This window comes from Eublepharis macularius, chromosome 2, assembly GCF_028583425.1.
Source record: "Eublepharis macularius isolate TG4126 chromosome 2, MPM_Emac_v1.0, whole genome shotgun sequence".
In the NCBI taxonomy this organism is placed as follows: domain Eukaryota; kingdom Metazoa; phylum Chordata; class Lepidosauria; order Squamata; family Eublepharidae; genus Eublepharis; species Eublepharis macularius.
The window spans coordinates 208,513,710-208,541,371 of NC_072791.1; the positions used below are offsets into that span (position 1 = coordinate 208,513,710).

General features: G+C 44.8%; 1 long non-coding RNA gene across 1 annotated transcript; it reads right to left on the minus strand.

Moving 5' to 3' along the window:
• Positions 1-1,364: 1,364 nt before the first annotated feature.
• LOC129324019 (uncharacterized) lies at positions 1,365-27,646 on the minus strand. The gene is made up of 4 exons (XR_008596509.1): positions 27,560-27,646; positions 9,349-9,452; positions 7,095-7,214; positions 1,365-1,582 (listed from the first exon to the last, which is right to left on the minus strand). It is a non-coding gene; the product is annotated as an uncharacterized LOC129324019 (long non-coding RNA).
• Between the last annotated feature and the right edge of the window lie 16 nt (positions 27,647-27,662).

The following is a 27,662-nucleotide window of genomic DNA, read 5'->3' on the forward strand; positions in this document are numbered from 1 at the left end:
CATCTTTTCCACACTGTGACACTGAGAGATCTCTGTCTTTTGGTGCTACACCTCTGAAGATGCCAGTCACAGCTGCTGGCGAAACATCAGGAACTACAATGCCAAGACCACGGCGATACAGCCCGGAAAATCCACAACAACCATCGTTCTCCGGCTGTGAAAGCCTTCGACAATATATCTTAATATGTTTGTTTTTGATGCAGTACTCATATTTGTAACATCTGGTTCTTGATTATTCTGATCACTGGTTTGGAATCTCCCATAAACATCCTAAATGTCTAGAATATCTGAACTAGCCTTCCTCCAGACCCTTCTCATTTGCCGTCCTAGTTTAACTGCAAGTCTTGTGATGACCTCTCCGGTGTGTTGGCCAGGCTGTGAGGTTGTCTGTGCCATCTTGGCAAAACTTGTTGAATGAAAGAAATGGAATCATGATTCGTGGACTTCTCACTGTACATCTCATTAGGGATAGCTTGACAGTGCTACCATTTTCCAGTCCATAAACTACTGAATGACCCAGGCTAGCCTGATTTTTATCAGATCTCAGAAGCTAAGTAGAGTCACCCCTGATTAGTACTTGGATGGGAGGCTACCAAGAATGTCCAGGGTCACTACGTGGAGGCAGGCAATAGCAAAACACCTCTGAATGTCTCTTGCCTTGAAAACCCTATGAGATCGCCATAAGTGGGAAGGTGTCCTCTCCACAAACATCTTGGATTCCTTGAACTTTTTATATAGCTATCTTTATCCATACTCTGCAGGTCTGTTATGGAAGGCTAATTCTAAATGGTAATGGGACAGGTCTTCAAAAAGGAACATTGCATAGACTGTGGAGTTCTAAAATATCATACCATACTGCAAGATCTAAGATGTATTGCACACATTACACAGAAACACTTTTCAATTTAATGATTGGCTCACAGTGTGCACATCTTTCCTCCATGTCTACAGAATAATTAAGAGAAGTAGAATTCATGTATGTGTTCAGAGCAATTAAAAAAAGAGGCACGCGCCTTACTAATCTCACCTCCACAGGTAAAGCTGAAAAATGAAGATGGCTATCAAATTTAATTATTTCTTCATTACCAGTGCTCAGGGACAATTTCCACTGTTGTGTGTTGAATTTTAATTGTGTCTGATTTGTTTACATATCACAATTTATTCCACAAGGAAAGACATAATTAATATAAGGAGAGGAGGGCGGGCGAAAGAGACAGACAGAGATGGTAGTGATTCAAGTAGCTTTTAGAGTGTTCCAAATACTTCCATGAGGTTGTCTTGTTTTGCTACAATTGAAATAATACAGACATTTCATGGAAAAGTGTATTCATGATAAAAAAAATCTAATCTTTGATGTTATTTTCTGCACCTGGTATTAATTCCATATTGAATTCAGTAGACAGGTTGTGGTTTGTTTATAATGGAAATGATAAGTATCTCCAAATGTTCACATGTATTGCCTCGTACGAGTTGTTCAAGTTTATGGCTCCAAGAGTTAAATTCCAGATGGGTTGTGTGATGACAGGTCTTTAGTGGGGAGAAATATCACTGGACCTTATCCAGTGAAATCCATGCTGAACTCCTAATAAAATCAATACAATGAAGTTACTAACTTGATTAGCAGTGCAATCTATAGAAGATTTATAACTTTCTAAGCTAGTGATTTCAATCTGTGTAACTGTCTAGGATTGCACAGTAACTAACCTAAGACTAACAAGACCTATAGTGGTTTTAAAGCATAACTAACTTTCTCTTGCACAGAGGACACTGTATTTTTAATAAATGTGTGTAAAAACCTTTGTGTTCTGAGTGACAACAGTAACTAGATTGTATTGTTAAACCAGAGCCCTGGAGACAGGCAGAACTTTGGGGTGGATTGCCACACCATCTTAAGTAGAAATGTTGTGGAAAATGCCTGTCAGGATGATCCTCTTTGGAGGGAACATCTGTCAATGTTTCTGGTTGTAAGACTCCCCTTTAGATTACCAATTTAGATTATTAATCTGCTGAATCACCATCTTCTCACTGTCCTCACTTTAACGAAACACAGTATTGAAATAATGGTTGTTTCCAAAGATTGTTTGAGATTACAGACTCATGCATTTTGGGTGCTTCAATTCAGATATTAACAATATCCTACTATATAAAAGGCTAAGTGTGTTCCAGACAACTCATTTCCTACTCTGGTGTGCCTCCAGAGGGGGCTGCTGTGAAGGAAGGTCAGAAGAGGTAGCCCATCCCTCTGAGAGCGCACCAGGGTGGGAAACCTAGTCCAGGATCAGGCACGGAGCAGGCTGCAATGCCTACCCCTTCCTTCACTGAGCAGGGATGAGGAGTGAAGCACATGGCAATGCCCACCCCCAGCATTCACCCAGTTGGGATCAGGAGCAGAGCAGGTGGCAATGCCCGCCTCCAGCCTTCACCCAGTTGGGATCAGGAGTGGAGCAGGTAGCAATGCCTGTCCCTGCCTTCAGCCAGCTGGGATCAAGAACTGAGCAGGGGGCAATCCCTGCCCCCCCACCTCACCCAGCTGGAATCATGAGTGGAGCAGGTATTATTGCCCACCTACTGTGTTCACCCAGCTGGGATCAGGTGCGGAGCAGGTGACGATGCCCATCTCCTACTTTCATCCAGCTGGAATCAGAAGTGGAGCAGATGGTGATATCCAATCCTCACCATCACCCAGCTCAGATCAGGAGTGGAGAAGGTGGCAATGCCCACAGCCCGCCTCACCCAACTGGGATCAGGAGCAAAGCAGGTAGCAATGCCCTCCCCCCTTCACCCAGCTGAGTTCAGGAGTGGAGCAGGTGGCAATGCCTCCCCCGCCTTCACCCAGCTGGGATCAGGCGCAGAGCAGGTGGAACTGCCAACCCCCTGCATCCACCCAGCTGGGATCAAGAGCAGAGCAGGTAGCAATGCCTGCCCCCACCATCACCCGCCCGGGGTCAGGAGCAGAGCAGGTGGAAATGCTCGCCCTGCCTTCAGTCAACTGAGACCAGACATGGAGCAGGTGGCCATGCCAGCCCCCCCTTCATCTGGCCGGAATCAGGCATGGAGCAGGTGGCAATGCTTGCCCCCCCACCTTCACTCAGCCAGGATTAGGAGCAGAGCAGGTGGCAATGCCTGCTCTCCCTTTAACTCACCAGAATCAGGTGTGGAGCAGACAGCAATGCCCACCCCCTTTCACCTGGATGGAATCAGGTACAGAGCAGGAGACAATGCCCATCCCCTTTACCCATCTGGAATCAGGCATGGAGCAGGTGGCAATGGTTGCCCCCCACCTTGACTCGGCTGGGATCAGGAGCAAAGCAGGTGACACTGCCTGCCCCTTACCTTCACCTGGACAGGATCAGTGACAGAGGAGAAGGCAGTGCCAGCCGGCCCACCTTCCCCCTTCTAGAGCCTGTTGTATTTTTTCCCACAATGGGCTTTCTCTGTATACAAAACCACAGCAATGGTGTTGATTGTTATATGCTGTTGTGATTAATTATGCTGTTTCTGCTGCAACAGTTTTAACTGCAGTCTTATTATTAATTATTACAATTTTATTCTGAATTCATTGTTTTATGATTTCTACAGTAAACCATTTAGAACACTGTATACAAAGAATCAGCTAATAAATAATACCAATAAATATATGACATAATTATCAAATAGCACAATCTAACTGTGATTGAGAAATAGCATACATTAAGAACTTGGCAGCAGGTTCATTTACACCCTGGAAACAAGTTGTCTTTAAATTAATCCTTCCCGAAAGTCTGCCTGTTTGATTTGAGTCTTAAAGTGGGAAATGATATATCATATGTGTTTTATATTTTATTGATGTTACTATAAAATGGGTATTTCTTTGCATTTCTGATTGCAGAAGCACAGATGGCAGAGACTTTAGTTAAAATCGTGTCCTCCTTCAACACTTTTTTGATAAAGTTGCAAAGCATAGTTGTTAAAGAACTGTGCAAGTTGCCTAAACTGTGAGTTCCTAAACTATTGCTAAATTTAACATCTCGTTGCTCTTTTTGCCCTCCCTTAAATAAATAGTTATGCATATTTTTTTTACATCTATTATGGCAAATACCCTGACCTGGACAGTCCAAGCAAGCTGGATCTCATCTAATCTTAGAAGCTAAGCAGGGGCAGCCCTGGCCTTGAAGCCCTCCAGAGAAGACCAAGGTCACTATGCCAAGGCAAGCAATGGCAAACCACTTCTGTTAGCCTCTTGCCTTGAAAATCCACATCAGGGGGTCACCATAAGTCAGCAACATTCTAGCATCATTATAGTAAATAGGTTAAACTCATTTATGGCTGATTATGTTCAGGAGGAACACACAAGATTTATTAGAAATTGTTTTATAGCTGATCATCACATATTCACGCCAAATTATTCAAAAATACTTTTGTATTGTAGGGAGGGGCTCTGAGATCCTTTGCTTAATGAGTTAAGGACCATAGACCTCACCACAATGCTGCCTTATGTACTACCTGTTGTCTTAAATATGTGCTCCTATGAGCTATCTGTGCTTCATGTGGTCTAATGTCAGCCCTAGAATTGCTTATGTTCTGTTTCAGCATTTCTTCAACTCTGTATTGGATTCTTGCTAATGCTATGTCTTTGTAAAATTGTGTTTATTTACTCTATGGCATTATTTATGGAAATTTCCTTGAAACTGACTGTACTAATCTCACACTGTGTAATCCGCCTTGAGTTTCAGTGAGAAAGGCGGACTATAAATAAATAAATGAACGAACGAACGAATGAATAAATAAATACATAAATAAGGAGATTGTTAGCAGCCCCGATGCCAGGGTTACTGGCGCCTGAGGCCACCCTCGTGTGCGCGCTCTGTGTGCGTGTGCCCCCAGACTGTGTGATGACATCATCACGAGATGACGTCATCACACAATGACGCCGGGCCGGCGGGGGGGGGGTGCGAGGAGGCCGCCTGCACTCTGCACGCCATCCCGGCCATCTGCCATCCCTGGCCCGCGGCTGCTGTGCCTGCCCGGGTGTGTGTGGCGGCAGTGGTGTGGGGCTGGCCAGCGGCAGTGCAGGGCTGGCCGGTGGCAGTGCAGGGTGTGCCTATGCCCCTGGCACCCCCTCTGGCACCCCCTCTGGCCCCACGGTGCCTGCAGCTCCTGCCTCACCTCCTCAATGGTGGCACCAGCCCTGATTGTTAGATATTATGCAATGTGTACAACATTCTATAGAGTGCCATCATTGCTCTTGTCTGTTGATGCAGATATTGGAATGGCTCTTTTTACAACATCTGTTAAAAGCAATGAATTTTGGACTTAATTTTTATAGACTCATTGTTAGGGTTGCTGGTCCCCCGACGGGGGTGGGGATCCCCCACTCCTAGCCTCCACGTTTCACCACCACTCACCTGGCTAGTGGGAGGGAAAGGTGGGGGGAACAGGCCTCCTGGGCACACTCCTTGCACAGTGCAACGATCACAAAGGCAGCGTGAGCACTCCTGCGTTTCGCACCAGGCCAATTTGGGCCCAAATAGGCTGATTCTTTAAGATTTAAGAATATTGAACACGTAAAGAAAATGTATCTCCAGGGACATCACTGTTGACAGACTCCACAACATCAATTATTTCAAGGCAAACTGTCACCAAGTCAATGCTCACCAGTGATAAAAGCTGATCTTAAAATATTTTTGAGTATATACCACCATAAAAAAATACAGGGACCCAATAAACTCCATCAGCTAATAAAGGATGCAAAATTGTCGTCATGACTAGAATTCTTGCAGATATAGGAAATTATGAGATTAGTTGCAACTACAGGTTACCAGACTGCTAAGAAAATTTGAAATGCTGCTGCAAAATTCTGACAGCATGATCAAAGGATTATTTCAAAACTGCACTAAAGGAACACAAGAAACAAAGAGTCTCTCTACACGAGACATCTGACACATGAAGAGCCTGTGTCAGGAGATGTAATGGTAGCCGGGAAGGGTAGTTTAAAAAGACAGAGCTGGCTTTGCTATACTCTGGTGCTTTGTGAAGGGGCTGTGAAATGCCAGAAGGGAAACTTCAGTCCATTATAACCTCTCCAGGTCCAAGCCTGGCTCTGGAAGACAGCTCCTGCCCATTTCCATTCCTCGCTGCCTTCTGGTTGCAATCCCACACAGTTTTAGACTTGAGAGCTTTCAGAGAGGTGAAGATGAAATTAACAAACCCTCTGAGGAGCGATCTCCACTGGCTCTGTCTTTTTAAACTACGCTTCCTGGTTAACATTGCATCTCCCTGCACTTGATGAATACGCGCTGAGGTGTCTCATGCAGAGAAACTCAAAGACACCATATATTAAAAAATGGATCTTAAGTTGCCACTTATTCAGCAAAAAGTTGTGTTTAGGGTATATTGGACACCACAGCAACTTTTTACTAAAGGTTTAAGCACAGTGTATAACTGTTGGTGGTATAATTCACAAATTGCATCTCTTAAGCATATACTCTGGACATGTTTATTCATTTGGCCCTTTCGGGGGGAAGTTATTAGTCATAGTTATCAGCTATATTAATTTTGTGTTAAGAAACTCACTTATTTTTGAGGATGTTAATGTTCTGTTAAACTACTTGCCTGTCTCTTGGATTCTAACTGATGGTCAATGGAAATGGACCCTCCGTGCCTTTACAGTTGCTAAAAGACTTATATTTCAACACTGGAAAGACAAAAGCCCACTTCCTGTAAGTCACCAGATTGAAGACCTTATCAGCTTATCAATATTTGAATATATCGTGTATGGACATTTTTAGATACCTGGAACTCTTTTCTAGATATCTATGTATAGCTTTGTCTATAGTATTTTTTTAGACAGCACTGTTTTCTTTTTCTTTTCTTCTGTTTGCTTGTTTAATTTTTTTTTGTTTTGCACTAATAAAATGATTTTTTTTTAAATTTAAACATTTGCAGATGACACAAAATTATGCAAGATGGTGAAAACCGAGGCTGACTGTGAAGAGCTCCAGGGGGATCGTCACAAATTAGGTAACTGGGTAATAATAACGTGGCAAATGATGTTCAATGTAGAAAGTTTAAAGTAACAAAGATTGACCCTCAATGTTGGTAAATATTCTCATCACCTGGCCCCAGAACAATGGTGCATGGATTCCAACTCGTCCTCATTTGTGCTCCTCTCTCCGGAGGGTATGACAGTCTTGTTTTTATACACTGTAATCCTCCCTCACTTCTCTGTCCTTCCTCTTTAAAAAAAACAAAAGAAAAGACAATATTAATGCCACTGATTGCTGTGACCCACTCTTTGAAGGCCAGTTTTTAAAGAAAAATTCTAACTTCCCTGGTTCCTTAAAATGGAATGCAATAGAATAAACAGCATTGTCTCCCTTGCATTCCATGTTGGATGCGATCTACACCAGGGGACCCCCGTATCAGTCCGGCTAATGACAAGGCAATGCAGGAGTGGTTCTAAAAGTTTTTTAGAGTTTGCTTAAAGTATCTCAATTCGGGTTACCAACTCTGGGTTGGGAATTTCCTGGCGATGTTGGGGTCGAGCCTGGGAAGGGCAGGGGTTGGCAAGGGAAGCGATCATATCGGGGTGTACTTCCATACAGTCCACCCTCCAAAGCAGCCATTTTCTCCAGGGGAACTGATCTCTGTCGTCTGGAGATCAGTTGTAAATCCAGCCACCACCTGGAGGCTGGAAACCATAATCTCAATTGATGTTAGATTTTGGTTTTCTGAAGAAAATTATTTTATATCCTTTCTGCTTTTCAATTTCTGTACCAACCGGCAGGCAGTAACAGTGGTCTCTGACAATCAAACCAAGGCAGCCACCAGCTGAGGGCTAAATCCACTGCTGCTGCTTCAACAAAGGCAAAAATTATATTCAAGCTTTTTAGTCAAGTTTCTGCACATTATTTTTGTTGTTAGCATCAAAAACCCCAAGAGGTGTCTTCTTGTGACATTAAATGCAGTTAGAAGAATGTTTTTTTCCCTGAAGCTGTATCACAACAAATATTATGGACAAACTTGGTAGATATTAGATTTTATTCTTCCTCTGACACCATAGATAATGAAGTTTTATCAACTCCCTTTTTATTGCACCTATCTAAAAATGTATCATGTAATAGCATCATAAACATTTAATGAAACTTAGTCCTGCACTGAATTTTAAAAATGAATTTTTTAATATAGACCAATACATCACCAGTTTTTTTTAAAAGTGTAAAACTGAAGCATCTCTTTCAATATTAAACCAGCAGCCCCACCTCTAACGTATATAATAGCATATATTTAATTGGTACAGAGTACTGCTGTTTATTCTGTGGCATTCCTTGTTTATTAATCAGTTGGTACAAACCGTAACCTCTGCAAAGGACCAGGGTTAGAGGTTATATCAGTTCAAGGAGCTAAAAGTGGAACTTGAGGTCCACATTCTTTCCAGCCAATCTATCAAGTTTAACAAGTATTTGCAGATTCATTTTCAGTATGCTTTCATTGCCCAACCAGCAAAATGCTAGAGGAGCTGTTAAGGAAAAGGAGTTTAAAGTTCTTTTCTTAATGGCCTTGGCTGGACAAGAGCGTATCCTTTCTAAGCCCAGTATATGTCATGCATGGCCATTTTATTTTATTTTATTTACGTTATCACTGAAACTCAATGCAATTTCTCTGTCAATCAGTCTCAGAGCAGTGAATCAGTCTCCCCAAATTCTATTTCAGATAACAACAACAACAACAACAACAACAACAGATTTATACACCATCCTTCAGGACAACTTAACTCCCAGAGTGGTTTACAAATTGTGTTATTATCAGGGCTTTTTTTCAGCCGGAACGTGGTGGAACGGAGTTCTGGCACCTCTGAAAATGGTCACATGGCCGGTGGCCGCACTCCCTGATCTCCAGACAGAGGGGAGTTTAGATTGCCCTCCGCGCTGCTGAGCGGTGCAGAAGGCAATCTAAACTCCCCTCTGTCTGGAGATCAAGGGCAGGGCCACCAGCCATGTGACCTTTTTTCCAAGGGCGATTTAAACTTTAAAAAACTCCCCCCTTATTCCAGCTGACCCAAAGTGACATCATTGTGCGGTCCTGAGTTCCACCTCTTTTCCCAGAAAAAAAGCCCTAGTTATTATTACCCTCATGACAATTACCCTGTGAAGTGGGTGGGGCTGAGAAACCTCTGAGAAGCTGTGACTGACCCAAGGGCACCCAGCTGGCTTCAAGGGGAGGAGTGGGGAATCAAACCCCATTCTCCAGATTAGAGTCCTGACACTCTTAACCGCTACACCAAACCCCAAAGTACAGGAAAGGCCTGTTACTGGTATTCGCTGGGCAAAAGGGAGGAGGGAGTTTTCCAAGAGGTGCAGTTTTCCTTACCTCTATACAGCAATGTGTATGAGGGGCCAGATAATCATTTGTTCTGCACAGCTATATATTCCAGGAAACCTGTACTTCTTTGTCGTGTGTCCACCGCAGTAAGACTGGAAGGGCAGAAGAACAGGAGAAAGAGAGCCACATCTTTATACTGCACCCAAGAAGCTCTGTATATTAACTGGCAGCATACCTGAAGGGGGATGTTTCCAACTGGAATCATATCCCACTCCTCAGTCAGCCATGCTGATTGGCCTGGAGATAGGGCAGGGTTGCCAGTTCCAGGTTGGGAGATTCCTGGAGATTTGAGTGTGGGTATAATGCCACACACTCCACCTTCCAAAGCAGCCATTTTCTCCAGGAGAACTGATCTCTAATGCCTGGGGACCAGTTGTAATTCCAGATTTCCAGCCACCACCTGGAGACTGGCAACCCTAGACCCCTTCTCTACAGTATATGCTGAATTTTTATGTAGCTGCTTTCAGCAGAATTCTCCGAGTTTACCTCACCCCTGAGCCAAATACAGATTGGGCCCTAACTCAAAGACAGGAACATTCCTCAACACTAAGAGCCTTAGAATGAGCCAGGCATACGTGAAAATACTCTTTATCTACTTTATCTTTTGAATAAGGCTTTAACTACTACCACACTTTGTGTTCAATGTTTGATGTTTTGGTACCAAGTTTGCTACCATAGATTTTGTTATTTTCTGCTTAGGTATTCTGTTTAGGAACACCCTACAATTCAGGAGTGGAGGATGTAGACATAATTTTACTACTTTAAGGCACCTAGTGCCTATTCCAGAAGTTCCCAACCTTTTTCAGCCTGTGGGTACCTTGCGAATTTTGATAAGAGGTGGTGAGTACCACCCCCAAAATTGACTTCATATAGTCATCATATTGACTATATAAAAAGGCATCATACTGTATCAGGCCCCATCAGCCCATCTTTCTCTGTAGTTTAAAGGGCAGGGGCTGTCTGGAGCAAGCAGAGATCTTTACCGTTCCTGCTATGTGTGATCCCTTTCACTGAAGATGACAGTGACGGAACACTGGCTATTTTGCCTGCAAAGCTTAAGTTCTACTACATAAGTAAGACATCTCTTTTCAGATTCTTGTGGACATCGGCTGTACGCCTGTGTGTAGACTGACAGCTGTGGGAAAGTTGCTTTTGATGCATAAGGGGAAGAGACCATAGCGCAGCTTGAGTATGCAGAAGGTTCGATCCCCAGCAACACACCTCTTCATGGATTTCCTTCTACCTCCATCCTGTGCAGCAGCACATATTGCCTATAGCCATGGCTTCATAGAAGTCACAAGTCAGTCAAGAGGGAAATGAAAATCAACATACCCCCTTCTCCACAGACTACCCCACAACAAATGCACAAACTATCTAAGGCGACATCTTAAAAACCTGCCAGAACCCCATAACAGGGGTACAATGCCCTCTAGTGCAATCTTGGTAAGATAAGGACACAGTCCAGAATTGACAGGTGCCTGAGTCAATCAGAGGTTGCCAAGATATTTCAGTTCCAGGTGGGCAGGTGATCCTTCTCCCAGTACATGTTGTTTTCAGCCAACTTCATGGAAAATTCAATTTAAAAGGGAAGGGATAAATTTAACACTGTAGTCAGAACAGCTAAAGAGGTATATTGCTTGAATCCATACTTGTACAGCTGCACTTTCAAAATCTGCAGTAGTTTCCACCTGGTTAAGCCACTTTCTTAAAGTTCTGGTGTTTAATCTACGGCTGATTCCGCACACGTTGGATAATGCACTTCCAATCCTCTTTATAGATCATTTGGAACGGATCTTTGTGTGTGCAGAACAAAAAATCCACCTCAAATGATTGATAAAGTGCATTGAAAGTGCATTATCCAACATGTGCGGAATCAGCCTAAGTGTAGTCATAAGAACACAGTATAAGAAGAGCCCTCCTGGATCAATCCAGTGGTCCATCTACTCCAGCATCCTGTCGCACACAGTGGCCAACCAGTTGCTTGAACTCAAGGTTCAATATTGATGCTGGCACCATCAGTATTTAGCATCTACCAAAAACAGGAGGGCCTTTTCCATAGAAAGCCAATAGGCAAAATGGACGGAATCTGATTTTCTGCCTAAAAGCCTTTTCTGAGTAACTTGTTTCCAATGTACAGGATTGCTGAGGACCAGCTTCGAGAGCCACATTGTACCTTCCCATGCCCCGTGCAGTGGGATACTAGGTGTAATTCCCAGCAGCACAGGTGTGTCAATCAGCAGAAAAGTAAAGAAGTCTGAAGGATGGAAAAGGCTGCAACTTTATTGCCTCATTTAAAGTGCAGTGTAGATCTCCATCGTGCGAAGATACCAACAAAATATATCAAGGAAACAACTGGGCAGCCTGTATGGAAAGTCTCTTCTGCAATCAAACTAGCAGGTGGAAAAAATGGATATTGTTTATAATGCTTGGAGCTTATTTATATTCTAAGAATAACCTCATGGTTGTGTAAGATAAGTCTTTGAAATCCCAGGCCAGCATTAGAGTGAATTTTATTTTTTAACATAAAAGCAATTTATAGTAGACACACTCTTCTAGAATAGGTTTTTTTATATGGTGAGAATCATAACTAAGTTTTAAAATGCCAAAATCAATACATGGTGTATTGCCATCGGCAGTTGGTACCAACCGGTATAACATTATTTCAGTAATATTATTATTGTACAAAGAGGTGATTGTGTGTCTGGGTCAAATGTGGCAGCCCCTCACTTCTGGAAAGTGCTATCGGTTGTCAGGAATTTGTTTTAGAACTACAGCTGAAAAATACTTTGGCAAACTGAGAAGTTTTGAGTTTTGTGGAAGAGTATGTATCCGTTCATTATGGAGAGCGATCCTTCTAAAATAACCACACTATGTGGAAGTTAGTTAAACAAGGACATATTAAAAATGAATGCACTAGCTCAGATTTTGTTACTTTTTACTCTTAGCATGGGTTCAACTGTCTGATGGCAAATTTGTCTGAATCCATGGATGCAACGGACGCCATAAATCAGCTACGTCCACACAGCCTGTGATCAATAAGAAAGTACAGCAAAGAGAAATTAAAAGTTAACTGCCCTTACCTGGAAAAAGTAAGTCAGACAGAAGATTAACAGATTTTTTTGTGCTTATCAACTGCCAGCCCTATGCATAATGTGTAGCCATTTAAATTAACTGGAAAAAGTAATTGAATGGGAAAAAGAAATTGTTCGAAGGCTCTAATTCCAGAATCAGTGTGGCACTCAGTCACTAACAGGAGTAGATATAAACTGTAAAGCAGTGTTCTGTGGCATTGCACCCATAAGATCTCAAGCTGAATGGTATTTCCACATACAGGTTCTTGGACAGAAGGGATCTGAGACCTTGGAAAACTGATAGTGGACAACAGTGGTCAGGCAGGTTCATGTGTTGAAAAGATGGATTCCAGGCACTGAAACAAGGAACAGCAGTGAGAAACAAATTTCTGGAGAAGAGCAGGTAGATGTGTGGCTTGCCAGGTCTCCTGAGACTCCAGGGATGGAGGCCAACAGGTGAAGCCAAGTGGCTCTTCATTAAACTTGAGAGAAATTTCAAGCCTCATCACATTTTTATCACTAGTGTATAATTATTTGTCTCTTTTCTATATGTTTTCAAAATATATTTCTATGATCATCTGTTTGGATGTTTACCTCTCAGACTCTGTCTCTCCTTCACTCTCTCCTTCCCATAGAACGAGGAAGTTATTGAGCCTGTAAGAACATTCTGGAGAAGGTGTGATGGTTTCAACTTTAGCACAGGGGAGAAGAGTGTCAATGAACCCTGTGTAGCCTCTGCTTAAAATTGTGTGTGAGCAAGGCCGTATTATTCATAAGGCTGACTAGGCTGAAGCCTGGGGGATCCGCAGGGACTAGGTGCCCATCAATTTTTTTGCTGAGGCACACCCCCACATAAATTACAATTAATTGATTCTCTTATATAATCTCTATTAATAAGATAATTAACTGCTTCTTTATTAAAGTAAAACAAATTGTCTCTTATATTAAAACAATTATCCATAAACTATATATATTTTAATAAATAATAAACATTTTATTCACTTCAAAATCTTAACAGTATTGAACAATTATACCCTCAAAATGTGCTTTCCTGAAGAGTTCTACTCGCACAATAAAAATATTTTTTAAAATGTGAATAGAATTCTTCAGGAGCCCCTCAAAATGGATATAGGGCTATGTACTGTGGTCCAATACCTATCGTACCAGGGCCAGGCTGTCAGCTGTAGTGGAGTGAAAGACTGAAGTGCTGGAGGGGGCCCGAAATATCTGAAGGCCTAGGGGCCTGGCCATGGGTTAATATGGCCTTGCGTGTGAGGAAACCTGTCTTGGCCTCCCACATGAAGGGGGTACATCAGCACTGACAAACCGTATTTATCTTTTAATGCCTAAAATGATCAAATCCTTCTACTAGTCAGTGAAAAGATAACCCAACGAGCAGGAGTACTTTTGGTCTGCCACAGGCTCCATTTGGCAAGCCGTTGATGTTGGGGACATGGGTGGAGTTCTCATTGCCTCACTGCCCTCAACAGACCAACAGCTTAGCTAATAGCCTGTCTGAAGGATGAGACAGACCTACCGCCCAGCCAGTATCGTCAAAGGACACTGACTAGCTCAGCTCAAGGACCTGATAGGCTGTGTTGCCAACTCCACCTGCCCCCCCCCCAAGAATCCACTAACATGAGATACATGGGAGGATCCCATTCGCAATAGTGCTGAGCTTTGCTAGTGAATCCTTTATAATTTTAGGGGGGGTCTTTCAATAATCAAGCCTTTAAACACATTGGTGCAATACATTCTGATGTCAAATATCAATTTTTTAAAAAAAATTATGCACATATCTTTTTTCAACTGAGAAAAAATGACGTTAATAAAGAGTACAATGAGAAAGGAGGGCTTCCAACATTTTGTCTCTGGCCTCGCAGAACAGTCCTGTGGGGAAAAAATTCTCCCTCACCCACTTTTGCTTCTCATGTCTCCTCTTGGAGATCCTGAGGAGGAGACTGAAATTCTAAAATGCTGGGCCAGACTTTGAAATCCAAAATGTGAGGATGACTAGAAATGGGCCTGTTGCTCCGGCCACTCAGCTGCTTAGGCATAAGCTCTGCCTGGCTCCCCAGAGCTTTATATAACACTGTGCAGATTTCCTGCCATGTGATCTTCAGAGCATTCACACTACAGCATGCGTATTGCAATGATAATAAATGAGGTTAATACCAAACGCCTCCAGTAATTCCAGGTATGTTTGTCTCTTGAATAATAGTTTGAGTCAAACTATAGAGCTTCAGTCAAAGCATATTTTAGTCATACTAGATGTCATTTGACCTTCAAACGGACAGTCATCTACAGATAGGCACTCTGAAATATCTGTCAGAAAAGCATCAAGTTGCGAGGTGGATCCAACCATCCGCCAACTTTGGGAGCCTTCCTCCAGCTTAAGTGGCTCTTCCTCCCATGGAAGCCTCCTTAGATGGGAAGAGGGCTTCACACTTGACCCAAAAGAAAAGGTGGGTTATAATATATGTGTGCGCCATCAAGTTGCACCCCAGCAAGGGGCTTTCAAGACAAGTGAGAAGCAGAGAAGGTTTGCCATTGCCTTCCTCTGCAGAGACTTCCGGGGGGGGGGGGGGCATCCAAGTAACAGCCCTGCTTAGCTTCCAAAATCTGGCGAGATTGGGCTATATCATGCCACCTTCTCTCCTGGGGTATGAATGAATGAATGAATGAACTTTCCTCAGTAGTGTGGTTGGAGAGGGATAGGCTCTACCCCAGTATGCCACTTTATCACAAATTAAAAACAACTCTACAGCAAACTGTAGGGTTTCCACACAGGAAATTATTTTCAAATGTTGTATGACCAAAGAGGAACACGGTTGTCTTGTTTGAGGTTCCCCAATTAGGGCAAGACCACTGGGAAAGACTAAGCAGTGCAGAGAGCTTAGAAGGTGCCCCAGCCACGCTGACCATGAGTGGAGGCCTTGAGTACCACTGCAATGAAATAGAGATGCAAGACCCACCTCTTTAGGAAAAGGCTGCTGGCTGTTAAAGGTCTGGTTACAGCAGTGAGTGCTCCATTGGGGATGGGATGTTTTTTGGCCTTGTGCAGCTTGAGTGGTCAGTTGGGGAGAGACCTCAGGCTGCATCACGCCCGGGGCGGGGTGGTGGTTCAGGGTTGGAGGAGGAAGGCAAGGTTATATCTTAAGTGAGCTGACTCAGTTTCTCGGGCTCCTCCTGGATGTCAAAATGGACTCATGGAAATGTCTCTAATGCTTCCTTCTGGGGTGAGTTTTAGGTGGGTAGCCATGTTGGTCTGCAGTAGAAGAGCAGAACCTGAGTCCAGTGGCACAGCACCTTAGAGACCAACAAGATTTTCAGAGTGCAAGCTTTTGAGAGTCAGAGGTCCCTTCTTCCTCCCTTCTGCTGAAGGAGGGCTCTCTGCCTGTTGAAAGCTTACACTCTGAAAATCTTGTTGGTCTCTAAGGTGCCACTGGACTCAGAGATCCTGCTGTCCTTCTGGAGTGGTCAAAGGTCCAGCTGAGCCTTTGGCAACTTTGCCTGTTGGGGAAGAGTCAGATATCTGGTCCATGACAATCATAAATGCAAGATATGAGATGGATCACAATGCAAATGGCAAGGTTTGTCGCATCAGTTAACAAGACACAGTAAAGATGATTGAATTATATTTATGAACAAGTTCATTTTAAAAGTTCCTTTTGGTAGGATTTATTATATCGTATATGACTGTATGGATTCTATAGATTTAGACATTGATAGAGTAGTTTTTGTTTTGATTAATTTATGCGATTGTTTGTATTGCTATAGTAATTTATTACTATTATTGTATTTTCTTTCTTTTGTGTTTTGTGGATTGCTGTGGCTGTGCTGAAGCAATAAATTTATCTGATCTGGAAATAATGGGTTGGATCCAAATATGCCGTGTGAGTAGGAGGACTTTCTTCTATACAAAGGGAGAACCCTGATTTCCGTGAATTTCCCCCTGGAGCTGCAACCCTGTGTTACCTCCCACGCTGTTCATTAGCATCCTTCAACCTCAGAAGCAGCTTTTTACATGGCACGGTGGGGCTGCAGAAGACGGGGTGGGTGGGAAATGTCTGCTCTTCAAAGACTACACCTTCCTGTTCTTTGGATCTAGCCCAGAGTCAAAGATATGACCTGAAATCTCAAAGAGTAAGACAAGGACTATTGTGTTATTAAGAGCCCTTATACCCTACCCTCTGACCAATATTGGTGGCACACAGGGATCACATTTTTATACAACTGTTTAGAATAAAACCACTTAATATCAAAACCAAAAAAAAAGCAAGAAAATTCTTGCAGTATCTTTAAACATAAATGGATTCTGCACTGTATATAATAAAACATTTAATTCACTTTTCACCTGTTCTGGCCTTCAGTGCCAGAGAACGCAGCTAGCATCCTCAGGACTCGTAAACCTGGTTCCAGTCTAAAGTAAGTCAAAAAAATTCTAGGGACAGAAAACATGTCGGGGGAGTGCAGTGCATCCATGAACTGCGTTTCTTGTACTTTGTAGTAAAATGACAGGCCAACCTCTCGACATGACCTTAAATTGACATAACCGACAACTGACTTCAAGGTGTGAAGAACAGCTGCCTGATAGGAATCTAGGAATCCCAAAATTAGGAATTTGGCTGGAGTCACTAAGGCTGGAAATATTACAAGGTTGCCTCGGGTGAACAGGTGCTGTTACACACCGTTTCGCTCACGGATCAAAAGGCTGTGTGACTTATAAAGCCGATGTGTTATTCTGCAATAGACTGCAATATATGAACATACAAAATGACTAACATTTGCTTCATCTTCACTCACTGAGATTACACCATCAGAACAGAGCTCAATAAGCTTTACCTCTCACACCTGAAGCTTCTCTTTGTCTGTCTACCTCCTTCTTCTTCTCTGTGGAAGTAACCCTGGGGCTGTCCAACAGCCTGGGGAATCTTAGCTTGTGGTCACAAGCCTTCCTTTCCAACAGCAGGTCATCAGTGACTGACAGCTCACAGGGCAAAGAGGACTGAGTTGCAGCAGGGTGAATCATGTGATGCAGCTACTCAGGGTGACATGGGGTCCTGGGGGAGCCCATCTCCAAAGATTGCATACTCTGAAAGCTTGTGACTGGAGCCTGCCTCAGTGTTGTTCATCAGGCGCCAAAGGTAGGTGCTTTCAGAAGTCAAGAAAATTTTTCCCAGGCTAGCCCAATTGCATCAGATCTTGGAAGCTAAGCAGAATCAGTGGTGGTTATTACTTGAATGGAAGACCACGCGAGGAAGTCCAGGGTCACTATGCAGAGGCAAGCAATAGCAAAGCCATTCTGTTCGTCTCTTGCCTCGAAAACCCCAGCAGGGTCACCAGAAGTATGCTGCGACTTGAGAGCACTTTCTCCTATGCATGATGGAAATGCCCTGGAAAGTGCTGAGTAGCTCAGCGATCTTCTCCTTTCCATGCCCGTTGTCTTTTGCTTCACTTATATGGTTTCCATATGGGGACAAGAGAGTGTGGTTTCCCCATGGCTGCTGAGAAAGTGCAGAGGCAATGGGGCTTCCGCGTAGCAGGCTTCCCTGCAGTTTGCTTGCCACAGCAGCGGCTACCCTCCTTTTCCTGGGCCACCAGGGCTTTTCCCTTTTTATTTTTAGAAAAATGGCGCTAGTATATCTTTATATCAATATGTGTAACAAGATCTCTGAATTTCCAGTTTTCATTTTAAAAAGAGTAAGTCTCTAGCCTCTTCCCTTGTGGAAATATAAGGGTATCCCCTTATATATCTGCAGGGAAGAGGCTAGAAGCTTACTTTTTAAAAAAATGAAAACTGGGAATTCAGAGAATCTGTTACAAGTATTGTTACACTGGGATTTCCCACCCACACAGTCCCTTGGGGGCGGGAGGGTGTTGTGTTTTTTTTTAAAAAAAATTAGCACCAGAATATTGCTGTGTTGATAGTGTGGGTGGGAAGTCCCACGGTTACCAAATCCAGGTTGGGAAATTCCTGGAGATTTGGGGGTGGAGCCTGGGTAGGGCAGGGTTTTGGGAGGAGATGGATCTCAATGGGGTATAATGACATAGAGTCCTCTCTCCAAAGCAGTCATTTTCTCCGGGAAAGCATATCTCTGCAGTCTGGAGATCAGTTTTAATTCTGAGAGATCCCCAGGCTCCACTTAGAAAACCAAAATCAATTCCCCACCCCCCTCCCCCGGCGCCAGCAGCTATCCACGCTTCACTGCTCTCTTTCCCAAAGGTCTGGAGCTAAGTAGCTTTGATAAAGATCAGGGAGACCACAGAAGTTGCATGTGTGCACCATGATGCTGTGAGGAAGCAGGGGAAAAATCCACTTCCCAACAGCACTGAACCCAGTGCAGCTAGTCCATATGGAATCCTAAAAAGACCATTCTGGCAGATTTGTGTCAAGAATGCCACCTTGACTAAATCACTCAATCTCCACCAAACCCATCTTAGGCAAGCTTAATCAGGCGCCCCTTTGACCACAGGTTGGCTGCCGCATCCTATGACAGCCTGGATTCCAGACCTGCACCTTAAAAGGCAACAATCAGAACACAACCAAAGGTTTACCAAGGGGCAACCAGGTTCCAGGATTCTGGACCAACGCCATCACAAATCGTAGTTCTGTGTCAAATTAGACCAATAGCAGAATTCCTCCACAGGCACCTGGGTAGACCCAAGTGCATAAGATGGGCATCCCCAGCCTTCCCTCTTTGCAGTTCATTCCTCATTCCTTTGCTGCACAGGGAAACTATCTTCACCCTCCACATTCCCTAGCATTTGACAATTTAAAAAAAAATTCCAGGAATTACAAGGTAGTCTACAAAGCACCACGGTCAAGTTCCACGACACACTGCAGATCATAACAGAAGATATGAGCCAGTCCTTTATCAGCGGCACACAGTAAATGAACCCAGTGGCTCTCAATGAAAATTAACATGCAGATTTAAAGGCTGTGGTCCAATATCTTTAACACCTATAAGACTTTAATAATCTCTTCCTGACAATAAATGTTTTGTTTTTATGAACTACATTTTACTGATAAATGATCAGAGCTAACATTTGATCACTTACAAATTCGTTTTAAAGTAACCATAAGGTCACACCACCACTGTGGTCTAGTACTGGACTAGAATCTGGGAGACTCAAGTTCAAATCCCCCTTTGCGATGGTCCGTCTTACTTTGCATATTGGACTGCATGCCTTTTGTTCTCCAGTCTCCTTGGATCAATCCTTGGACACGTTTCTCTCTGACACTGAACTCCTTTGGTTGGCTCCATATCCTCTCACTTTGTGTAAATTGAGGCCCCCTTTTGGGATTGTTGGCTGTCCAGTTCCCTCGCCTGAAGAAATCTCCGTCCAGGACCAGAACTGATAGGGGATTATAAAATGCTACCTCCCCCTACCTCTACAGTAGTGCAGTATGTGGATATTATGAAAAGTTGCATTTCATCGCGGCATTCTAGCATTTTGTGCAATTTTTGATATTATCATGACCGCTTGAGTGAATGTGGCTCAGAATGAAAGCTGTCCTTATACTGGACTTTTTCCTTCGCAAAAAATGGACAAAATCTGATTATTAAAAAATCGTAACATTAAAAAAAGAGTGAGATAATATTTTAATCTTCCGAGACATTCTGTCATTGACCTAAGAGTAGCAGTTCTCATGCAGAGAAACTTCAAAGGGAAGTTACAATGTGAGATTGTCAAAGTGGAGATAATTTGCAAATTTGGAATTATGGGCTCCCCATGGTTGAATCGGGACATAGGATTTTTCTCACAGCACAGATGCTAACTTTCTGCACTCTGCACCCCTGCTCTATCAAGCTAATTATAATATATATTACAGCTAGCTTCCTGACACTCTAATTTACAATACCCCTCCAACCCTCTGCCTGGATTATAAAGATTCCTTCCTTTCCCCACTCCTCCTCACACAGGGAGTTTTGACTCTCAAAAGTGCACACCTTGGAAATCTAGTTGGTCTTTAAGGTGCTGTTGGACTTGGATATTGTTCACACAGACCCAGTAGGACTCCCAAGCCCGTAACAGCGAATGCTGCATACCTTCAGTGGTAAGGACAACCCCACTTAAAGCAGTGGCTTTCCTAGGCAGCATCACCTCCCTGGATTTCCCTGCACTTTGTTCACCCACAGCCACTTGACCAGAGGGCCAGGATGGAGATAGTAGCCGCCAATGGCTTGTTCAGAATGATAGCAGATTGTTTTCAGCCTTTTGGTGACCTACTCCAAAGAGTTTGGGCCGAACATAGATATTAAACATGGGAAATATTGCAGAACCTTGTAGCACATCCCCTGTCATCTCCCAAAGGGATAATTCCTTATCTCCCATTGCAACTTTTTTGGATCGATCTAATAAAAAGGACCAAAATCCATCTCTTTGCTGCTCTGCCAGACTCACTTTATTTTCCAGGCACCTCAGCCCTATGTCAAAGTCCACCATATGAAAAGCTGCTAACAGATTTAGACAATATACACTCCGATTGTCTTTCTGTTAATGAACCAAATTGTCTTCTGTTAAAGAACCAAATGGTTCTTTAAGGATTGAGATTTTGGAGGTGAGCATAGGGTTGCCAGCTCGAGGCTGGGAAATTCCTGGAGTTTTGGGGGAAGGCAAGATTTGGAGAAGGAGTCTCAGCAGGGTATAATGCCACAGAGTCCACCCTCCAAAGCAGCATTTTTTCCAGGGGAAATGATCTCTGTGACCTGAAGAGCAGTTACAATTCCAGAAGATCTCTAGACCCACTTGAAGGTTGGCAAACCTAGGGTGTTTGTGTGTATAAAGGAATAGCAGGGTTTTGAGATGGAAAAGAGACAGAGAAGCAGGAAGAGACAACTGTGAACTGGCTGAAGCACCTTGGAAGAGCAGGATCTTTCTCTAGGCATCTGGTGTGGGCTACTGCTGCTGGCCTGTAAGCTGCTTTGTCTCCAGTACGCTCTGATTGTATATTTGTAACTATAGCATATTACAGAAATATCCCAACTGTTCAATGTTCTCTGCTCCAAAGGGAATCAACTGAGGGCCAAACTACAAGTGACGCCTGACACTAGTTGGACACTTGTCAGCTTCCCTAAAGTTTTGATGGGAAACGTGGGCATCCTGGTCTTGCAGCTTGGCTCTCCGACTGCTGTCCAATGGACTTTTCAACTGTCATTTGTCCAACATTCCGCCAAGCTGCCTACATTTCCCATCAAAACTTGAGGGAATCGGACATGTGTCCAACTAGTGTCAGGTGTCATTTGTAGTTTGGCCCTGAGACTGTCCCTGGAACTTCTCATTGCTCTGGAAAGTGAAGTGTGTCAAAAGATACCTCCCATCCCCTGCCACACCACAGTGTGCAACAGGATATTTCCCATGAAAACAGAGATTTCTCCCTCTCATAGAAGAAAACAGAATGCAAAATATGAATTAAAAAAACAACATACCAATACTTACTTTTTCTATAAATTAAATACATATGCTTCCAAACTATCCGCAGCTTTAATAAAAAGAGTGGTCCGTCATAATGGAAAACAATTACTGCCATGCGTAAGATCCCTTTAAAAATTAATAGGACAAGTCCTGAAAATATTCAAGAGAGTCATTATTTTCTTTATAGATCTTTTTATTGATATTGCTGCATATAAACATAAAAAGGAATACTTTATAAGAAATGCGTAATGTAGGGGAAAAGAGGGCATAATGCACAGATTAAGCCATATAGAATTTTATAGTGTCCAGTGTAGAGGATGAAGTGCAGTTATTCTGGAAATGCAAATCAAGGACAAAGTTTAGGTTGTTCATTGTTGGATAGCGGTGCCCAACTTGCTTGCCTTGCAGCAGACCAAATGGCTCCGACGGGGCTTGCAAAATTTCAGCCAAGGCAAGCTGAGCAGAAATGCAGGTTCGCTGCACTGTTGGAAATGTTACAGTTGTGTAAAAGGCTCCTCTTTTCTTTTTAAGCTAGGGAATGGCAGCAATAAGACATTGCCTAAGAACAGGCTTCTCTTTTAATGGCTCATTATTGCCACAGCTCTGGCTTCAGATGTTTTTTATTTCTAACGCAAATTCTGAGCATCCCTATGGATTAACATTTGGGATGGGACTAAAGGTGTGCAGTAGACCACTGACAGGTGACCATGTGGTCTTTCCACATGGGATATTTAACCCAAGTTCAAGGCTGTTGGAGAGCGGGATTTTTTTCCTTGCTTCCCCACGCCATCATGGGGGCAATTATGCAACTCCCAGGATTTGTTCTGCTGATGTCCAACCTTTCCCAAACTTGCTTTGCTGCAAAAAATTGAGGCAAGATTGCAGCAAAGACTGGGTACTTGCTGTGGTGGTGGGAAAGTTTGAATTTTCCTGGTCCCACCCACAGTGCTCCGGCAACAGCCACCCCCCCCCCAGGTGCTTTTTTTTTAAAAAAAGCAGCAATTGAATATTGTTATATTATAGCAATTGGTATATCAAGTTCTCAAAATTCCCAGCTTTTTAAAGAAAAAATTAAGTCTCCGGCCCTTTTCATTGAAGAGATGTAAGTGGAAAGGGAAAGCTCTGCAATGAAAGAGGCAAGAGACTTTTTAAAAAATAAAAGCTGGAAAATCAGTAAACCTGATATTCAAATGCCAATTTAAAAATCTGGAAAAGTAAGCAATGGTGGTGCAATAGTGTGTTGGGGCGTGTGTGGCATTGCTGGAGTACTGGGGCAGGAAGCCTTCCACATGGAGGTCCTGTTGTCACTGTACTGTACGGCAACCACAGCAACAACAGGGAAACCATATAAGTCTGTCCCTCTGTGGAAAACACCCAAGGATAAATGAAACCTCTAAAGCAACTGCCAGCTTTTATTTATTATTTATTTATTTATTACATTTCTAACCCACCCTTCCCTCAAGCAGGCTCAGGATGAGGTACAGCAGTTATAAAAATATAATACAAATATTTAAAACAATTCATAAAACAACAGTTCATCATAAAATCAACAGATAACTGTCCCAAGATGGGGTCAATTCCAGATTCCTGCCCATCAACATACAGGGGGAGGGAAGCGGACAGATAATGTACTGCAACCCATATGTGGGTCAGCAAACGAATGGGCACTACATAGCCCCGTGCTGTACCCCTATGTTGGGCAGCTGGCCGGTAGACACTGTACAACACCACACTCAGTGGGAGGCTGGTGGGAAGCTCCGTGAGGATCTGATTTTGGCCTCAGCACCTGTTTTGCACATTCTGGTGTGTCCTGATGTACAATAAAGAGAGTTGTCAGAAAATGTGCAAAGTACATTTCTGTCACTTTCCCCCCAATGTATCCAGTATTTACAATATTAAGGATTACAGGCATCCGCATTCCGTTTCATATAGGCCTGGCAAGTCTCTCCTATCCACCCACCCCTAAAATCGCAGCAATTGAGGAGAAACCAAAATGGTGGCCAGCAGCTGTTGAACAGGTTTGGGTCAGAAGTGCAAAGGCCTGAACTAGAGAAGTAATCCAGGCCTCAACACTTCAGAAGAATAAGTATGTGTGTGAGATGCAATTAAATTGGCACTTGCATGTTGGGTCTATTGTGAGGAAAGTGTTCGTGTAGAAAACATGGCAGCTTGAGAAAGGGAGTATGGTCAGAAGTGACCACAGATGCTCAAGAGGTTGTTCCCCACCCTGCCCTCAAAAGGCCACTGGCCAATGGTAACTTTGCTCTCGGACACTGGAGGTTTGGATACCACCTGGCTCTCCATGGAGAGAAGGGCATACTCACAGAAATCAGCCCATGCTGAAACAAACCAGAATTTGAGTGGCTGCCTGCGAGTCTTCACAAACTAACTGTGGCTTCACAAACCAACTAACTGGTTAGTTTGTGAAGCCAGAGTTTGACTCACAGGTAGCCAGAGTTTCATATGACGGCTGAACCAAGCCCCTGGGAGATGTGCTGTATCGACAGAAGAAAAATGTTCTATGAGCAGAGGGATGCTGTTCTGGATAACAGGTGGAGAACGGAACCAGTTCCATTGTTGTTGAAAGGGGCGCCTAACAAGCTCAACCTGCAGTTCTAAAACGACAAATTTGATATCAGATCTGAAGAACTCCCCTAGTTCTCTTCTACATGTGCGTTCTTGGTAATAACTCCAATCGACTTCAATGGTACGTGCTCCTTAGAAAATGCAGATGGCTGCCTACTTCTCTTCAGTTTGACAGGAGTATCTTTGGAAAATTATAGTCTCTAACCATTCCCTAGTCTGTTTGGAGCTTCAGGGAGAGGAGAGTGAGCAGAGAAGACTACTGCAATATGTCAACTGATTTAGAAATCTGGTAGGTGAGAAGAATGGACGAACTCATTCTGTTGATTAAAATTACCATTACCATGGGAGAAAGAGGAGATGAATAAATCAGTCCTGTAATCATTTCTTAAACTGCTGATGTTTAGAGGTAGAATAATAGCTGAATGGATGTGATATTTTGAAATTATTTACTGCAAACTAGTTAACAAATTTATTTCTTGCTGTATTCATCTTCTTTGCAGAGGAAGATTTTTTTTAACACAGGGAATTGTAGATTTTAATTGTAATAGCGTATCAAATCCAGATTTACCTCTTTCACAGGTGCACCATGGCAGCACCATGTTGGTTTACGACCAAACTCTACACAGATTAAAAGATCTATGATGGGAACACCAGTGTTTTCTGTTTCATTAAAATGCAGCTACAGGGAGAAGGGCTGCTGGTTTGGTTCAGGATCACAGCATTACAAGGCGTGATGGCTAAATGTCTCTCTGTGCACGGTTTCATGTCCCATTTTGCAAGTGCAGCTCTGTTGACAGATGGCATGTGCCAATGCCTCTCAAGCACTGTCAGATATCAAATACTGAAATTAGGGTGTCTGCAAACCTAGTGCTATCTAGGCACTTGGAGCACACGTTAAAATTTGCAAAGGAGAACCACAAGGAAGAATTTTAAGAAGCAAATTCACTTAGGTTTGACAAAACTTACTTTGGCTCTTTCCTGTTCATAGATGCATAGCCCACTTTCTTTCGAAGACACAAAGTAACTAAATTAATGTGTGTGTGGCTGGCATTCCATTCCAGCAATGTTTAATCTTAAATTAGCTTCACTGACTTCAACAGAATATACTACCAAGTAAGCGTGCTTCAGACTGCAACTTTGGAATCAGCCCTATAAGGCAGGCCACTATGTTTTTTTTAACTTTTTTTTTTACAGTAGACAAATGATGAATGTGCCTGAAGCAGATATGGGAGTTCATGGCTGGGATGGGACTGGTATTCCCAAATTATTCAGATCCCAGTGTTTCTTCTCTGCAGGCTCTGCTCCTCCACCCACCCTCAATGAACAAAAGGTCCCTTGCACTGCAATCCTATGAGGAGTTTCTCTAGTCAACGGAGAAAGTCATTGAGCTAAGACTGGAATAACTCTGCATAGGATTGCACTGTTGCTCCCCTAAATGACGCCCCCCTTCTCTTCTGCTGTCCCCTACACATGAGCACCCATAGCACCACCAACCTCCATTCCATCAAATCTCCCAAATTTCCCCCTCGTTTAACTTTTGGCATGCCCCACTCATCCTAGTACCTAAATTTAAGCTCCGTCCATCTCTTCCCCTTTGCTGCCTTCCCCATGTCCCAACCGGGGCCTGTCTATATTGCCAACAGAACACTGAAGGAGTAGAGTAAATCGGTGGTTAAGTGGAGGGACTGCAAATCAGCCCTCTGCCGGTTCGAATCCCACTACTGCTATGAGCTCAGCAGGTGGCCTTGGGCAAGCCACTCTTCTCAGCCCAGCTCCGCAGCTATACAACACCGACCTTGTTCACGGACACTAATCTGTCTAGTTAAATCATCAGAATAAGCTGAGGGCTCCATCCCAGTTTTCTTTCTATAAATTAATTCTGATTTAAGTTTGAATGGCCAGTTCTCAGCCCTGCACGCGATGTCGAGCGGACGTCTCTGAGCATGGGCAGAGCGCGCCTCTCTCCTCGGCCGCCAAGCTCACCTCCCCATCCACCCCCAGTCCGGCTGGCGGACGAGCAGGGGCGGCCTCGGGCGTCTGCCCGCCGGTCGGCCGGCGTCGCCTTCCTCCCTCCTTCCAAAGTTTCTGCCGCTGCGTCCTCCTCCTGCCGGCAGGCAGCCCCCCGGGCGTCCGAGGCGGACCGAGCGTCCACCTTGCGCCCGGCGGCCTGGGGAGCCGCCTGGGCCTGGGGAGGCGGCGCGCGTGCCGTGTCTTGCCGCGCCGGGGGAGCCGCGGCGCCTCGTCCTCCAATCGATTGCCGAGTCTGCTGAGCGGCTCCCTCCGCCAGGCAAGCGCGGCCCCAGCCCCGCCGCTCGCTCGCTCGCCAGCCAGGCTCCGGGTGCCCGCCTGGGCGCGATGTGCGACTTCGCCGGATCGGTTTCTCGGGGTTTGACCAGCTGTCCCGGGCTCGCCCTGCGCTCCGAAGATGGAGGAAGTCCGGCGCGGGCCGGCGCTGGCCTCCCGCTCGCCCGCCTCCCGGCCCGGTCCGGCCCGGCGCGAGCGGTAGGGTAGGCGCCGGCCGGGGAGGCCCGCTGCGGGGCCCGGCTCCTTCGCCCGCCATGGCCCGGGACCGCCGCCGCGCGCGCCGCTGAGGTAGGCGGAGGTGCGCGGCCGGGCCGGGCGGGGCCGGGGCGCCGGTCCGGCATCTCCGGGGACTTGTTGCTGGCGGCCGCGGCGGGCGGGCTGGCGGGGCGGGAGGGGCTGCCGTGGGCGCTCCCCGGCGGCGGGAGGCGCTTCGCCCCGGCGCAGCCGCCGCTTCCCGAGGGCTCTCCGCGGAGCAGGTGTCGCCGCGCGAGGGGCGCCCCTGGCCGGCCGGCTCCTTTCCTCGCCTCGCCTCGCGCCCCGGGCTGCGGGAGCCCAACCCTCGCCCGCGCTCCCCTCCAGGAACCGGTGGATCAAGTTTTCCCCTCCGCCGCGGCTGGCTGCCTGACCTCCCGCCCTGCCTCCCCTGCCCGCCTTTGTGCTCCGCATCTTCTTCCCTGAAAGCGCGGCCCATTCCCAGCCAGACAGTCCTGGCCGGAGGAGGGAGCGAGGGAGGGAGAGGGAGAAACTTCCTCCTCCTCCTCCTCCTCCTCCTCCTCCGCTTTGTGTCTGCGCTCCCCCCTCAGCTCGGCCTGCCCTACCTGCCGGGCTGCTGCTTCTCCGTCTCCTTCCTCCTCTTCCCTCAGAGGCGGGCAGGGCAGGAAAGAGGGGCCGGCGGCTCTCAAAAAGCTTTCCCCGTCTTGC